Below are 15340 nucleotides of genomic sequence, written 5' to 3'. Positions count from 1 at the left end.
ATATTTGTGTTAAGTATATGAAGTTGTTGCGAGATCGAATCAGAGAACAGAAGATCCGCAGAGGAACCAGGTTACCAGCTCGAAGAATTGCTTGTCGGAAGTGGCAGTGAGCGGAGCACATCGCTTGTTTAGCTGACGTCTGTTCAGGTTAAAAGGTTTTCGAGTGGTGACCACAGGTCGGTAAAAATAAGTAAAACATATATTTTTGCGATCAAGTTGTTAAGTACGTTATCCATCTAAACAACTAGTGGCATCTTAATGACAATGTTTAAACCATTGTCTCTCAACGTGGGACCCACGGTTCTTAGGGGTCAATTGAATATTAAAGAGGCAATTCGAAAGAAGATTCGACACAAGTTGAACCCTATATATATATATATATATATTTTGTTAGCATAAGGGGCGTTAGAATTTTAGAAAGACATGCTGTGACATGGCACATAAAAGGTTGAAAAATATTTTTTAAATTCAAATTAATATAACGCTATCATATTTTTTTAACATTATTTTTGGTAGAAATCGATTATTCGATATACGATTATTCGTAGTTTATCAAATATTATTAAAAGCTGAACCCTTTCGTTACCAGCGCCGGAGATAACCGGCATCCACTTTGTAATGTGAACATATATGTAGATCTCTGTTTTAAGATTTATCACAACAAATAAATTACTAAGAATAATCTTCACTTCTATTTTTAATGAATATACCAGTAAAATCTTCAAATATGTAACACAAATGATAAAATTTGAAAATCAGCTTACCGCCATGCAATGTTCACAATTGGCGGCGCATATGTCCGGTTCAGTAGCGTAAGTGGAAAGGAAGGCGCGGTAAGGAAAGGGTTAAAGCGATATACCGACGACATAAGCAAAGTCACGGGAAGTCATTAGATCAGGGGAGCGAAAAACCGGTCACTGCGGCTATTCTGGATATGCCAATTTCCTCCAGTGGATATCTATCTGGCGATATGAATGTATAGAAATTTTAAAGAAGTTTTTACACACGCATGTTTTTTTTTTTACCTTTGTCTTTTTATAAATCAAAATTTAAAAAAAATATATTATAATACCGGCAGAATTATAATGTCGTTTCTGCTGATAGCAACAGCGAAAGACATAAAATGAATTATTAAAAGTCAATAATGTCGTAAGATGTTGTAAATTTGCAATAATGGCCGCGTGAATCGGAATAAAAAACACTTAAGTTTGGTCCGCTATAAAAATGCTAATAGAAATAAATGTTGATTTTATCATTTTCATAATGTTCTATACAGAAGCTTCCCAGTAAAGCAGAGGTGTTAAACTCGCGGCCCGCAGTAACCATTTTTGCGGCCCAGTCAAAATATCCGATGCGAAGTAAAAATGAAATATATTTGATAACATAATATATTTTATTTATAAACTATGTTTATTAGTTTAAATTGCACGTATTTAAACAATAACTTTAGATATGATTATTACAATGTACTAATAATAAAAATATATGTTTATAACATTGATTTCAACGGCCCGTATAAAATTAACTATTATTTAATTGGCCCGAGTTAGCTTTTGAGTTTGACACCCCTGTCTTGGAGAAATGATCCACTGTCAATAATAGCAGTTTAATCAAAAATTATTAAGATTTATTATGCAAATTTCATTCATTCGAAATTCCATTTATAATATATTCTATTACGTAATATAACAACCAAAATCGTATGTAATTTTTAGGTTAAATTATTTTAACGCATAAGTTGTCTCATATTACAATTTTTTTTTTAGGATTTAAAATAATAAATTATAATTATGTGCGCTAATAGAGGTTGTACTGCAAGGCATAGATCTTCCCCAATGATCAATCGAAAGAAGACCGGCCTTGCACTGCCTGGTAATAATAATAATACATAGTACTACACGTAATAATATAGCAATGGTTGCCCAGCGGTAGCCGACTGAGATTTGCGATGCGTAGGTCGCTGGTGTGAATCCCGGGGATACAGTCTTGTATATTCAAATTGTTCATTATTTATATAGGATTGCATCTGCTCACAAACATGATTCAAAGTTCTAGTCAATAAGACGACTTCCCAGTTCACTCTTACATTCATACTTGAAAAAGTATATTCGCATATATATAGAACTGAAAAGGGACAAAACAGCAAACGCGAGATTTTTCAACTGATCTTAAGTTTTTAATTTTCTTTTTGTTATCAAGTTTTTTTTTTTAATAAATTTATTATTAAGTTTTAAGACATTAGTGGCAGAAGCACATTTAAGGAGCCAAAGAGACACATGCGGCTCTGGGGCCAACTTTGACGACCACTGGTCTTTTTTTTTGGTTTCGGGGGAAATTAATTCATATATTAGTGATATTGATATATTCTAGTGCTCTCTCGTATCGTTTAAAAGATAATTTCGTTCGAAATTATTGAGTAAACACAATACAATTTAAACTTCATTGGAACGTGACGGCTTGCTGTGACTCGTAATTATTGCGATGTGATATGCAGAATGCGCTGGATCTTTGACCCCTGTTGAGTAATGTTTTTATTTGTTTTTGTCATTGTTTGACTTTAAATTATTAAATGTTCTTAGTGAGATAGTTATAAAGTAACAATCGTAACTAATTTTATATCTCTAAGTTTCTAAGTTTGTACTTTCTTACTGCTTTTTGTTATTGTTTATCTCCAATAAAGTAAATAAATAAATGAATAAATCTTCCGGACGTTCAAAATGCCCTGCCTCTGGGGGGAGGACAGGGGTATATGGGATTCCTACCCCTTAAAACCACCTCGGCGATCGCACATTGCGCTATACGGGGACCGCGGTATATCCCGGTCAGGGATCGCCACGCAGTCTTCCCTCGGGCCATGCTGTGTTAGATAGCCCGTCCCGGGGTGGTCATATCGCGACGGTTCGAGACCACGTCGAACCATCGTCCGCCTCAGAGTCGCCGAAGCTAGTGGGAGTTTAGGGCCCCCACCCTAAACTACCGCGACTCCGAAAACTGACCACTGGTCTAGTGTATCTCAGCAAAGGTTGTATACGTCAGGTCATTAGTAGTAAACTACCTTCTATGTACGAATTTGCCGTTTAAAATCAGCCCAAATGCAATGACGACAGTAACATTACAGACGTTCGAATTCAAATTCGTTCTTTACATTCGAATTGTAATTCGAATTGTAATTCGAATGAAAAGAATGATTCAAAAAAAAGTTTAATGCCGTAGTAGCCAGTATCATAATTATTCTTACGTGAAACTTACAAGTGATTATACATGTAGCAATCGCTGTCATTTAATGTATGGCATACCCTATCTAAATATAGTTTCACAGATAATATTTAATCTAATATAAAAACATTTTCAAAATTCGAAATGCAAAATGTCAAAATCAATAATTATTAACTATCTGTACTGCCAGAATTGATTGGCCTGTCGCATTACAATAAAAATATATCAATTAACGTAATATATCTCAGACTGTTCACTTTAAAAGGTGTTTAGAAAAAGGTGTAAGTTTTGAATCTTTTTAGTAAAAAAAAATGTGTTATATATTTACTCCTTTAAAATTTTTACGCTTATAACCAATCACCTGTATATTATAAACAAATAATAAAATTATAATAAACATGATTATTTATATTAAACTTAAGAACGCTGGAAGTCATCGCAAGTAACCCAACAACCTATGAAAATTTATCGACTTGGTTTCAATTTCCATGTAGTTGGCCCTGTAGGGTTTTTATAGCCCCCTTTTTGGGACCTCGTTTAACCGTTATAATGAGTGTACAGGGTCTTTATTTACATTGTATTTTTTATGTAATTTTAATTAATTCCCATACACATCTTTAGTTCTTCTTAATGTATTTCATTCTTTCCTCTAATTTCCTTCACAATATTTTTCATCCCTTTCTATACATCGCCTCACTTTCTTCACCTTATTCTAGAGTTCTACAATTTTACTTTTATTTTTTTTATTTGTTTAAATTTTTAATTCTTATTTTTTTACTATCTACATCGTACATAATTTACATTCCTAATATCACATTTTTATTTATTGCTTATTATTGTTTTTTTTATTACTTATTTGCACAACTCTAAAAAGGTCTAGCGACACCCCTCTTTACTAATCAGGCGATGATCTCCACCTCTATTCTTTCAACCAAGACTACAAAATCAGAGGGTTAAATTACTAAATTAAAATTTACTAAATAAATAAACGTTACTAAATTAAAATTTCACTAGTTGGTGTAAAGCTAAGCTTGACGCAAGGATTCGAACACACACGGGATAAAAAAGCCATCCGGAAGCAAGCCTTGTTGACTTAAGACTCCGATCGCTTTCGATTTCGATCCCTATGGGACGCATAAATATAACGCATCCCAAACACGACTCCATTAAATGCACTTTGAGTATAGTCGAAAGTAAAGTCTATTTATATATATTTGTTCATTATTTTAAAACACTTTTACTTTATATAAATAATAGCTACAGATGTTATTTACTTAAAATTTTGAAATATAAACTCATGTATAGATTTTTTCGGCACACAGACACGAGATGATATTTCTAATTAGAGAGATATCTTCACTAGCTCCCGGAAACTTGTAACACCGCTTACTAGCGGAAGAAAAAATCGCGGCTACAGCCATTTGACAGCCAGTTATTTTTAAATTTATACAAAATTTCCAGTAAACATCGAACATAATCCGACTGGAACAAGACGAATCGAGTTTTTACCAGTTTTAAAGTTTATAATTATACCAAAAACGATTTTTCAATAACATATAAATATATATGTTTTTAATAGCATCTTATCATTTATTTTTATCTTTATTAAATAATATATAAAAGTTATACATAACTCTTTAAGTATTTCAATAATTGAATATAATCTATATAGAATACAAAGGTGAACCTGTCATCATAATTTTACTGTTTTATTATAGTAACACAATTTGTTGCAAAATTTATAAATGATTTAACTTGGACAATTCTAGATAATTATCTCTGTGAAATACCATCTTTGTTAAATGTTTTTTTTTAAAGATTTGTGTATATTATATGTGTTTCCTTATTTCGTAACATTTGAAGTTTTTATTGACCTTCGATTCTCAAATAGATGTGTAAAAATAAGTAAATAAAACACGCCTGTTACGTATTGATAAGTAAAAAAAAACATCACCGAAGTGAAAGACAAAATGTACATTATTCGAAATATGTAGCTCGCAACCTTGAAAGAGTTTGTAAACAAAGAATTCGACATCCGCGCCTTATTCCGAATGATTAACCGATTAAAAAAAATTTAAAAAGAATTAAAAATTATCGTTTCGCCGCAAACGTGTTTAAAAATGGAATGAATAGTGACATGTTTACCTCTGTCCTCAAGATCCGGCTGGCGTGGACCATTTGTTGAATTAAAATCAGTTAATTATCACGTACACTATTACCACACAGTTAAACTACACAATAAAAAGATGTAACACTATTATTTTTGAATATGGGGCGTTATTCGCGCGGGAGAATCGGTGCGAACAGTTCAATAGAAACACCCTCTTACAACAGCGGTCGCGAGCCGACTGCCGCTGGACGCTAGTGGACGGCGGGAGATAATTGCGTTAGCTGGCAGTTTAGAAAACGAATAATCGCATAGGACACGCTTACTCGGTTACTCGCTTTGCCAATACATAAATGCAATTGCAAGCTGCACTTAAGGAAGCTCTCGAATTAAATAAAAACGATTATAAAATCGATTATATGTAGTTTTATTCGTGATATATCATATATTAAACTGTTTATTATTTTAATGTTAATGCGATTTTTATTTGACGACTTACACTACTGCCCAAATATTTCACGGGTGTGGGCAGAGTGCGCTTGCAATTACTCTTTCAAGGTAGCTGAGTTCGAAGGTCTCCCTGGGAAGCCTCGACACGGGTAGCTTTTTATTATATTTCAGCGGCTGAGCTATTAGATCGGTTACGCATATCTTGAATAGATATTTTTTTAATCTCTAATTTTTAGTTGCGATTTCATTCATGTTTGAACATGCCAAACCAATTATAACTGTGATATTATAAATATTTGCCATTACACTATTAAGAAAAAACAATGGAGACAAGACGCCAATCTGCAAAATCACTTAGCCGCTTCCGACATAAGTTCAGACAAAGAGATTACGCGATACCAACATCGAACTAATCTTCTGTTGCCTCGACAGTAATTCTGTCTTACTTCGACTCCTGGCACATTCCGTCAACATACGATGCACATTCTTCTTTACCACACGAACGATAATAAGAAGAGTCCAATATTTGCATGAAATAAGAAAATTTATTTGATGTTATATATCCAGATTTAAGCCTTAAAATAAATCTATGAAATATCTATCGAATAGGATCAAATATAAAATGAGGACTTCCGCAGAAGATACATTATAACCGACGTAGCTCGAAGAATCACTCGTTTAAAGTGGCAGTTGGTGGAGCACATCGCTGGTGCAATATAATCGTTGGGATCGTAAGGTTCTCAAGTGGCGGCCACGGACCGGTAGACGCGGGGGTAGCCCCTCCCCCCCACTAGGTGGACCGACGACAGCGGCAGCGGAGGACAGGTCATCGTGACGATCTTTGGGGAAGGTTTATAACGTGCAGTGGGCGTCCATCGGCTGAAAAGAAGAAATAGAAATGTCTATCCGACTTAACATCAACAAACCACGGCATACAAAAAAGCTTTGCTTGCTTAAAATATTTTTTCCATCTTGTTCTAAATTATTCAAAGTTTCCAATTCTTTAAATTTCGAAAACTTACACAATCTTACAACGTACATTCTTTTTTCGAATTACAGAAATTTCTAGAACGACTATTTTGCATTCTTAACTTAACCTCTAGAAATTTAAATGAAATCCCACTTAATTTTTTTTAAATAAATTATTTATTCTTAACACTTATTCTCTTACTATCTATGTCGCAGTTAATTTACAATTCTAATATTACAACTATTTAATTACGCTTGTTTATTATTTTCATTGTTTTTGTTCTTTTTAATTTATTTATTGCCATTTATTATTTTTCCTATCAACTTTTTGCAGAACAAAAAAGTCTCGCAACACTCTTCTTTAAACACCAATGAGGCGATGTTCTCTCATATTGATTATTACGTTTATTAAAAATTTCTATCGGTTTAATAGTCCAAAACAATTGCTATAGTCGGAATTAATCTGAGTTTAAGTGCAACATATTCTTATTATTTATATTAAATTAGTATGACTCTTATATGTACCACGGACGTTGTAGATATATGGTTATATAATAACAAATACTTCTTGAAACATTGATCACCGAGATTATTCTGGTAACACATTCTTCTTTTTGTCGTGGACATGCACCGGTCAGTTCCGGAGCGCCTACTCCTCTGTTATTATCCTTATATTAGTGAGACCGGAGAGTAATGTCGCTTTCTAAAGTTAAATTTACACGACTACATTTTTAACAAGTTTTTAATTCTTATCAACAATATAATCCTTCGTTGTCAACAACCTTTTGCCATCTAATACACAAATTTCCAATGCCGGAGCCGTAAAAATAAATCGGTTCTTCTGTAAAATATGTCGACAGAAACGACATTACTTTCCGGTACCCTAATATATTAATTATCCATTTACAATTATTTCGAAGTTACCATCCTCTATTATTGTTTTCTGTTGTCATCATCGTCGTCATCATCATCATCGTCGTCATCTTCGTCGCCGTGATCATCATTGTCATCATAATCGTCATCATCATTGTCGTCATCATAATCGTCGTCGTCGTCGTCAACATCATCATCATTGTCGTCGTCACCGTCGTCGTCGTCGTCGTTATCATCATCGTTGTCGTCATCATCATCGTCGTCGTCGTCGTCGTCATCATCATCATATCAGCCGATAGACTCCCCATACATAGGTATCCATCAAAGATGGCCACGATCACCAGTCTTGCACTGTTCGCATCCATCAACTTCTCGCGACATGAGCTATGTGTACGGAACAAATTTTGCATTTTTATTGCACGTCTAAATTAATTAATAAACAATTAATTAATTTATTTAAAATAATTAATTTAAAACAAAGAGATAATCAATTTTGTTAAATAATAAGTGACCAAAAAAACAAGATGTTATTTACGCATTTTTATTCTTCATTTCCCTGTTTTACATTCATTATATTGAGCAAAAAACAATACAAGATCGTCATTTCGTATTTAAAAAAGCAATTCTATAACTGTCATTACTGCGTGAGAGTGCGTGCGTGCGTGTTTGGTCGTGTGATCACTTCCTGAAATGTATTACACATATTATATCGCTTCCGGTGCCACAATAGCCATCATTCTGTACCAGAAATATGCGACTATAATAATTTCAAACGAAATTTACATGTTCTTATGTCATAAAAACTTAATTGCTTACTATTGGGTCAGTCAAAACATATAAGATTTGTTTTTATATTTTTATAAGCCGTTTCTATATCTTTAGATGTAGGTATACTCTTGTTCGTTCTTCTTTTTCAGCAGATGGACGCTTACAGGAAGGCATAGAGCTTGACCATGTCATCGGTCTACCTAGTGGGCGCCCACGTCGTGTCTACCGACTCGTGGTCACCGCTCAAGAACCTTTCGGCCCCAACAGCCATCGGTTTCACGAGCGGTATGCCCCGCCAACGAGCAATTCTTCGAGCTACCTTCTTAGTTCTTCTGAGGATCTCCTTGCAGCGAAACTCCGAACATAGCCCTCTTCATTGCTCTCTGACCTTGAGCCTTTTTATGAGGACCGTTGTAAGTGACTACATCTCGGATCCGGGTGTTATCATCAGCAACACACATTGGTCAAAGTCTTCATTAAAGAGCTTATCCGTTTAAAAGGTTCAAAAATAAAGAGCTTCTGGTTGGGAAATCTAGAAGGTAATCATGCTTCCCCTACATTACCTTGGCTTTGCAAATTTTCACATGTTACAGGTCTTTTCGTAATTCTTTAAACTTTGTCAGGTGGACCATTAAGTTAGAAGTGCCAAAAATATTTGCCGCATTTTTTATCAGAACTCCCAAAAACTTCTACAGCATGTTACTACCTGTAGTTATGGAAAAATCATCGTGAATAAACTGAAAAAAATGTCTTTAATTACTATATATATTCGTTAAATGTTTCTATAACGATTTACAAAGATTATTTGTATTTAAAATACATATTTTAGCAACCTCACAATCCGTCAAATCAGCGTGCTTTTTTTATTTGTTTTTTTTTTCAAATTATCTTTTATATGCTCTCTCTTCTTTCATTCTTCACATTCTCTTTCGGTCCGTTTTCTATCTTTCATGCTACATTTCTACTTTCTTACCCTTTTGCTCTGTTCGTCTATCATTCTTCCCTTTTTCTTTTTACATTTTTCGATTTGAATTTTTATTTTACATTGTTACCTATTCTATAATTATTTTCTATCACAGTTTTGTTTCTATTTACATTTTTAATCTATTTATCTTTTTATACTCTGTTTGCTTTATTTCTTTCTATCGCCCTTTTGGCGATCTCTTTACAAAGGGATATGAATGCTTGTTTGTCATCTCCGTCTATCAGGGAGGGTATTGTCTGCTCCCTGATTTCAACGCCTGGCTTTTTTTTATTTGGCTTACACTGCTGCTCGATTGGCATTTGCAGATTCCTCAAATGGGTAGAGGGCGCCTAACCTAAAACTCCTTTTAAGGAGGTAAAAGCACGAGAGCTCACTACAAAACTTAATTTCACTGGGTTATGATATTTCTGTACAGATTTGTTTCTAAAGTCTAAACCAGCCAAGAGAGATCGGCCCGGCCCTTAAAACAAATTGTTACACAATGCTAACTGGTACTTGCCTTTCTCCTTAATATAGGTTCATGTCTAATGCTCGCTTTAATACTAACATACTTTCACCTTTAACAATTGCTTTAGCTTCGTTCTATTATGGTCTAATAACCGAAGATTAGCTACGAAAGCATATTACTTACATTCAATGCGATGGCTTCTATATATGAACTTCTTCAAAATAAAATCTAATGCAGAATCTTTTCATCAGTTGGCCCAGCACATTGTCTTACGCCTTCAAGCATTTAACAGCCTATAGCGCTTGGGCATCAACTTCAAATATAATAATGTAGAAATGAATGTAAATTTAGTAAATTTCATAGATTATATTGTGTATATATATATATACATCATAACTGTATTTATTCTCAAGAAAACTTGTTTATAATATAACGCTATCGTGACTCGCAGCTGGGAGAAGAAAGATCCGTATCAAATAGCAGCAAAACCTCTCCCAACAGTCCGCGTTTAGTAAAGAAAAACATTGTAAACAAACACCCTAGGGACACCAGTTATAATTTCAAAAAATTAAAAATATGTATTACAGATTTTCCCGGGAAGTTTGGTATACAGGTGCGTCCGAGAATGCAAGATGTGCGATGAATTGGTGAAATGTAATCCGGCCAATGCACCACCCATCCTCCGGGCGTACACTGGGCAACGTAAGTCTTGCCTCCTTCAGGACAGAAGGGTGCAATGTAATAAACACGAGCCGACTCTAAATTTTTAAAGCTAAGAATACTCTGATACGCCGTCTGATTCTTGGGGGCAGGAACGATGGTTAAACCTAGCTGGCGTCGTCGGATCGTGGTGGGTTGCACCCGATGACATATTTCACCTCCTGCGGTTTTGGCCTACACAGTTGAGCGCCGTACGAATGGATCCTGGAGGGCTGAGCTTAACAGTGCCGGGTCAGTTGTGCTGTGAGAAAATACTGCCTCTTTGGCCTGGATTTTACTACAAAAGTTATCCTTCTGCTTGCAATAGTTAGGAAAACGGCTGTAGTGTCTAGTCAAATAGCCACAGCGATATTTGCGGGAGCCAGTGAACGCCCATGCTGACGGAGCGAGTAAAACCGGATCACCGGAAGTATAGGGGTGCCTGTTCGAACTATCCACACTTAGAAAGCACCCGATGTCGAGCTACTAGCTAACTTCTGTGGACATCCACTCGGTAGTCATATCGACAGAAAACTTAAGTGAGCAGCTGTTCTCAAAGGTGCGAGTTCATCGACTACAAGACTTCATCGTTCGTCGGCATTGCATCATCGTCATCACCATTTCTGTTATTGGACGTAGACCTCCCCCATAAATTTACTTAACTTCTGTTTACGACATATCCCTACGGATTGGTAAGTCTACGACTGCATTACAAATAGTTCTTTGTTCCAAGAGAAGAATACCATTTTCAATTATTTTCAAGCTCCACATATCTCATTTTAAATATATATTATTACAGCATTCAATAGTTTTTAATATATCGAAGTGTGAAACTTGGTTTGTCCACTAAATTGCATGCTTGTTATGTATTACATCAAACATTGTCAAGTTACACTTAAAAAGAGTATATTTAGTTTCTTGTCGGCATTTCTCAGCAGGTCATTATTTCGAACAAATACTAGCTTACTACTTATAATGTTAAAATAATTGACGTTTCAAAATTGCGTGTAAATGCCTACTTATGTCTAAAATTAGAATATGAATTAAATCTAATAATCTATTCTAATCTTTCGCTATCTTTTGTAATTGCATAATACAAGCAGCATATATATGACTTTAAATAAAGAATGTAAAAAAAAAACAACTTTTTTAAATATAAAAGAACGTTCGAAAAAATCTTACATACATATTTATGATTTATTGTAATGTAACAATAATTGTTTTATTATTGATGTTTGAATGCGTGATAGACGTTTATCTATAAAATATAGTTTATATAAAAACCGCTACCTTTTGTTTAACTCACATTGCTTAGACATCTTACATACGTTGCGTATTTATGTAAATAGTAACAAGGAAAATATAAAGAATGTATACATTAATAAAGATATTTAAAAAATGCAGTAACTTACCTAGTTTATCTCTTTTCAATCGCAAAACGCTTCATGTTTATAGTGTGTATTGTTTAAAATGATTTAAGTGATGACAGAGCCATCTATTAATAAAAAGACAAACCAATTAGCATTTGACATTTTAATGTTTCGGTAACATTTGACATCGTGTACGCGGAAATGAAGTCATCAATACGGAACTTCTTAAACAATGTTCACCTTGCAAATTCTCGTTCCTAGCGGAAGCTATGTTCCTTTGTATTGAAAATACACCAATTGACAAGATGTTTATCTTAATGGTATGTAATAATATGCTATTTCTTTATTCAAATGCGTACCATATGAAATTAATATGACGGTGATTTTACAATTCATTGTCGTTATGTTTGTTATTTAAGAACACATAATATAGCGCACACAAATACTGGAACGCGTCGTGAATAAATATATATTTTAAATTATCATTTAAACACTACATACACCTGCAATGTGATTACATGCTAATGCTTGCCTTACCCAGGCAGGGATTCTCAGGGGCGGCTTAACCTATATTGCAGGGTGTGCAATGCACACGGGCGCCGCGGCGATCTCTGAGACAGCTAAGAGCATCGTCATGGACCATCATGGTACAACAATGATATGACAGAAGGGGCCAGCCAGCGCGGAGACGGCAGTTATCAAACGCGATGGGCGGCTTCTTATTCAAACGTTTTGTTTCAACTCAGCATGGTAACTCAAATGCTCCGAGGTGGTTAAACTATGTATTTCTTTGTCCAAGTGCTAAAACTTATACAGAATGTATAGTTCCATTTATATAGGCCAGACAAGAAATTTAACAATATTTCTAACATGAGCCTTGAAGTAGCTGGCAAGGATAAATCAAATTCAATTCATATTATCCTTTTAGAATGTTCATTTATTATGCTCAATAGTGTACTAATTTGATACAAACTAATATTAGATTGAGATTTTGATAACGGCATCCTTTAAGCTTAAAGCAACCAAATTTCTAGAAATTTCGAGGTTATAAGAAAATCATACATGTTTTTTTTAAATTATAAAAAAATTATTTAATATATTGGCAAAACAATTTATTCAGAAATATTATTATCTCTTAAAACTTTACATAGTTATAGGATTTTATATAAATAATAATTTAATAAACATAATAGTCTGATAACCTTAGTTCGTGGGTTATCGTACTAATAGTTTGTAAATATGCCTTTATTATTGTCTCTGTAAAGACTTTAGATGGTCAAGATAATATTCGCGGAATAAACGCCATCTAGTTTTTTTTTATCTTTTATAGAAGCATTGGACCTCTGTCTGGCCTGATCTTGAGCAACGGCTCCACGTTATGTATGGATACAATGACGACGGTAGGTTTGACAAACGCTTAACGAAATACTCAGTGCGGATGGAAAGAATTTCAACCTTGTGTGGATGTCGTAAATCCGTGCATCTTGTTGTCCGATGGTAGAAAAAATATGGGAATTTTTTTTTGTGTAATTTCGCTGTACATACTCCAATATGTAGATACTTGAAGATATATAGCATTTAGACACTATACTATAATTATTTATGATAATATCATTCTCAACTCGTCCTGTAGAAAACGTAACAGTATATGATATATTCTATATAGGAAAATATATCATTAGGCAAATAATAAAAAAAAAAACAAAAAAACCATCTTCAGAATCTTTATTAAATAAAATTACATAATTATATTTCATTACAAACACTCTTCATTCAGACAAGCAAACAAATAAAAAGAATTAATAAGTTAAAACTCATATACTCTCATGTCAGTAATGTCAGGTACAGATAGCAATGGGATTATGTTTAATTATTATGTTTATCATTAACTATTATTGTTTACATCTTTGTTAAGTCATAATTAGTAGATTAAAATTACAGAATCATTTTATACATAAACGAAAAATTAACTAAATTATACTAATCGTTTCCCGCCAAAACAGACATTAAAATCATACAGATTAAAAAAAAATTAAAAATACATATAATTTAATTTCATGTAATCGCAATGTTCTAGAATATTCGTTACCGATACATTCATTTGTTTCGTCAAATTTTACAAATAAAAAAAAATAATTTCATATTGTATACACATCGCACACGCTAAAAATAATTTTAATAATAAAAAATCACACACAAAAATTTTATTACAAAACTTGTAAAATTCAAATTTTAAAATTTACGAAAATATTTACCAAATAGGCACACGTACACACACTGAGAGATTCAGAGATGTTTGAAATCATTTTAAAACTGAATAAATACCCATGTAAAATTTTAAAATGTATATTATTTTTATAATTTTATCAAAGTTATTACATATACATGTTATCACTGAGATGAAATACAAAAGATTGTATTTATAACACAATAGAATATTGTAAAATTCTAATTTACATCAAAAGTTTCAACTATCTAACCTAAAAATTGCAGTATGGTATTTTAAAAGAAATACAATATTACTCTTATAAATTTAAGCTCCAGTTGCGAGAAGTATAGTCAGTAACTTCATATCAAAATTTATAATCAATTATTATATAATATATATAAATATAAATTACACTGAAATAAATCACAGGTTTTGATGATTTGAAAACTATTACTCAATGACAAGTGCCCGCCTTTTTTTCAGTCAAGTTTTTTTTTAAAGGCAACGATCATTGACACCAAAAGCCTATACCACATCGGAATATTTTGAACTAGATTTAAATACCAAAAAAAGTATCTCATTTAGTTAAACAATCTCAAAAACGTAAATCATATTTTAATCAATTGATTTTAAATGATTAAGACAATAATTTTAATTATTATGCGAGTTACATAAAAATGTACTTCCAAAAGTCGAAAGTGCAGTAAAATTGATATCATAAAATTTTATATACAAATATATGTATATTTATTACAAAAATATTTTATTACGTATAAAACTAGGCACTTTTATATATAAAACATTGCTTTTCTGAACGCATTTAAAAAAAATGTTCAACTGGATTAAATGTCAATTCATGTCAAATTCACAATACATCCATAAAATTTTACATTTTCATGTTAATATTTATGTATATTGTTCATTATAAAATAAATAATCAATAAATTAGACGTTATACAGGACGTGCAAATATAGAATGAAGAGATTCTTAAACATTTTGTACTATAATCTCTAAGCTAAGATATTCGTTACTGGAATTGTGATATGAATTGTTAAATCTATAAAATATTGTTAGTACATATTTATAAATTATTTATTTCTCTAACAAACAGAATTTGTAGTCTATTACGAATAAAATTGAAAACTAATTAGAAGGAATTTTATACAACTCTATGCTTAAGTCATATTGTGTGATTAACAATATAATGCTACCGAAATCATTGTAACGCGTCTTAGGTATGTACAC

The 15340-nt window shown here is 32.9% G+C and overlaps 1 protein-coding gene across 2 annotated transcripts in view; it reads right to left on the bottom strand.

Annotated features, from left to right (window-relative positions):
- LOC137923276 (uncharacterized) overlaps positions 1-5537 on the bottom strand; it is a 104079-nt gene extending 98542 nt beyond the window's left edge. For both annotated transcript variants that reach the window (XM_068766475.1, XM_068766476.1), the window contains exon 1: positions 5362-5537. The gene's annotated coding sequence lies outside the window, so the exon portion shown is untranslated. The remainder of the gene's footprint in view (positions 1-5361) is intronic.
- Between the last annotated feature and the right edge of the window lie 9803 nt (positions 5538-15340).

This window comes from Battus philenor, unplaced genomic scaffold (genome assembly GCF_028537555.1).
Source record: "Battus philenor isolate CCGP_79_NKW_IND1 unplaced genomic scaffold, ilBatPhil1.0.hap1 SCAF_21, whole genome shotgun sequence".
Lineage (NCBI taxonomy): Eukaryota > Metazoa > Arthropoda > Insecta > Lepidoptera > Papilionidae > Battus > Battus philenor.
The sequence above is the reverse complement of the archived record's forward strand: the minus strand, read 5'-3'. Positions and strand labels throughout refer to the sequence as shown.